The sequence below is a fragment of the Tamandua tetradactyla genome, chromosome 3, assembly GCF_023851605.1.
Source record: "Tamandua tetradactyla isolate mTamTet1 chromosome 3, mTamTet1.pri, whole genome shotgun sequence".
Lineage (NCBI taxonomy): Eukaryota > Metazoa > Chordata > Mammalia > Pilosa > Myrmecophagidae > Tamandua > Tamandua tetradactyla.
In genome coordinates this window covers 103014070-103016694 of record NC_135329.1, presented here as the reverse complement: position 1 = coordinate 103016694, position 2625 = coordinate 103014070, and the positions used below count along the sequence as shown (strand labels likewise).

The 2625-nt window shown below is 49.2% G+C and overlaps 1 pseudogene; it reads right to left on the bottom strand.

Moving 5' to 3' along the window:
• Positions 1-228: 228 nt before the first annotated feature.
• Positions 229-1521, bottom strand: LOC143676272 (C-terminal-binding protein 2 pseudogene; annotated as a pseudogene).
• Positions 1522-2625: the final 1104 nt, after the last annotated feature.

Here is a 2625-nt window from a genome sequence, read left to right as displayed (position 1 = left end):
TTGTTAATAAATCACGTCCCAGTTTTTCAGCGCTTCTGGAAGCAGACAGTTCCCCCATGCCTCGGGCTCTAGCTCTTTTGTCATTTTAACACCGCATCATCAGTGATGCATTATGTCCAGAATCAGTTTGAAAAAGACTGCACCAAATTCCTTTTCCCTTAGTTCATCCATTTTCTACTGTCTCTTGGTCTCAGACTTATCTGAATGATTACTTTTCCACCTGCTCTGCTATTGCTGTTTGGGGTGCTCTTGATTGTCCCCATATTTTGCAGGCTGGTTGGGAGAAGGAGCTTGGGAAGGGTGTGTCACCATGGGGAGGCTGCGGGTGGCCGAGATGCCTCAGGGAATGACCCCTTCCATGGCCAGAGAAAGGCCTCCTGGAGCCGCGCCCATGAGCCCTGGTGAACGTCTGTATGTGGCCCCCTTTAAGCTCCAGATGAATTGCTTGCTGATCTATTACTGATCAAAGAGCTGTTACAACAAAAAAATTCCTAGTTTGCACAGATTCTGAAACATTTGTGGATGGGACCTGTGATTGCTGTGTGGATTTCCATAGCAGCTGCCTTTCTCATCTCTAGGATGCTTGTTCACTCTATCAAGCAGTGTGGGGTGTACAGATAAGACTTGGTGCATCTTTCCATGGACCCTAAGTAAAGCCAAGAGGCTTTGATTCATCCATGTCAAGGGTCATCCCTCATATCCTCCCTTCTCTGAGGGCTTGGGCTAAGGCTTTCTGGTCTACCAGTCCCCCATGGGCCTCATTCACTAGGAATACCCCTTGCTTCATCTGCTCAAAAGTCAAGCATCGATGAAGTGGTGGGTATGTTCATTGAGAGTACAGTGCGAAGAGGCAGAGTGGCTCTGATACAACACATCCTGCAGTGTGTAGATCCTCTGCACACCCGAGGACCACTTGTACTGTCCTGTAAGTAGGATCATAAAACAGGATGCTGAATCCAAAAGCCTTGGCTCCAACACAAACCGCCTGCCAGGTGCGATTGTAGCCAGTAAGACCCAGCATCTCCCAGGGATGTGGGCTGTGCCTGAGGCCACTTATGGATCACCTCCACGCTCTGGACCTGTGCACCTCTCTGCAGTGCCTGGTACAGCCCTGTATTCTGCTGGTACAGGTTAAGGATGTGGCAGATGGTGGAATCTGCAGTCTCGTCCACTGCTCCTGGGGAGATTTTGCTCATGTGGATGCCGAGCTCACCTGCAGCCTTAATATCCACATCGTCATAGCTGCTGCCTGTCCACATGATCACTCTCCAGGCCCTGAATTTCTCTAGGTTGTCCCTGGTAAGGGTGATGGCGTGGTACCTCATGGCACCAGCTGCTTCCTTTAAAACCTCCTTGTGGGTCCCCTGTGTGGAGTGTGCATCACAGAAGGCCAGGTGGCAAGGGCCTTCAGGAATGGCACCACAGGGGGTGCAAGGGGCTGTTCATGACCTGGGAGCAGAAACTTTCACAGATTCTATCCAGTCTCTGTTGCTTGATTTTGTGCTTTTCCACAAGCATCATTCTTCATCCAAGAAATAGGTTTGACAGGTGAAAGAATAGATTCTTTGATGGTTTTGTGGGCTTCCCTTAGAGTTGTATCAATTTGCACTCCCACCAGCAATGTATGAGGTGTGGGCTCCATCCAGCCATCCATTTGTTAAATAGCTTCGATCGAGGGTCTTCAGTGAGACAGATGTGGAGCTGAGTCCAACAGGGGCTGCTGGCTAGTCAGTGGCCTCCCCTTCCCTGCTCCCTCCCTGTCCATGGACACTGGATTCGGAGAGTTTTGGTCTTATGGATGAAAAAGTATCCATGTGAGTGGGACAGAGCCTTCAGGAGGCCAGCAGTATAAATCACTCAAGTTGAGGGCATTTATTCCAGACTTCCCCCAGCTGTGGCCTTGCAGCTGCTTCTTGTCTATTTGTTTCTGACAGTGTTGACCCAACTGCCTATCAGTTCTACGTGAGCCTCCCCTTTGCAGGTCCCCAGCCTGGCCCAACTGCTATGAGGCCCTATTGCTTGGTGCTGGTGCCTACTTCTCTGCAAGGAGGGAGACTGCCAATCCAGAAGTCTGGGCATCTTAAGGAAGACTGGGGATGAATTTAGAAAACAGTTAGAGCAATAACTGCCAAAGTAGTTTTCCTGACTGCAGTTACCTTAGATTCCCTGAAGCTGCCTCATGCATGCCTGGGCTCATCCTCTAAATCTTTGCCTTGGCACTAGAGGAGGGCCCCCAAGCTTAGCTTAGTACTGGGCCACCCAGATAAAGTAAATGGAGGCTGTGACATTGGGAGGGACTTGGGAGAAGCAGAGAATGCCTGCCATGCTTAAGGCTCCAGCTACTTGCCACCGTGTAGGAATCCAGGGCTTAGAGAGTGAGAACTTTTGGTTTCTTCAAAATAAGCTAGAAACCTGGATTTTTCTGTTAAATTGAACAATATTAAAATGTTGGCAACTAATTTACATTAAAATAACCACAACATCCAAGACAACAGCCCTAGGGGCCCCAAGCAGCACACCCAAGAGTAGGATTTAGCCTGTGGGCTATTCATTTGCAACGCAGCCTTAGCTGGGTTTCTTATTTCTCAAACACAACCCAGTCTTGCGACTTCTTCATCTTCTATA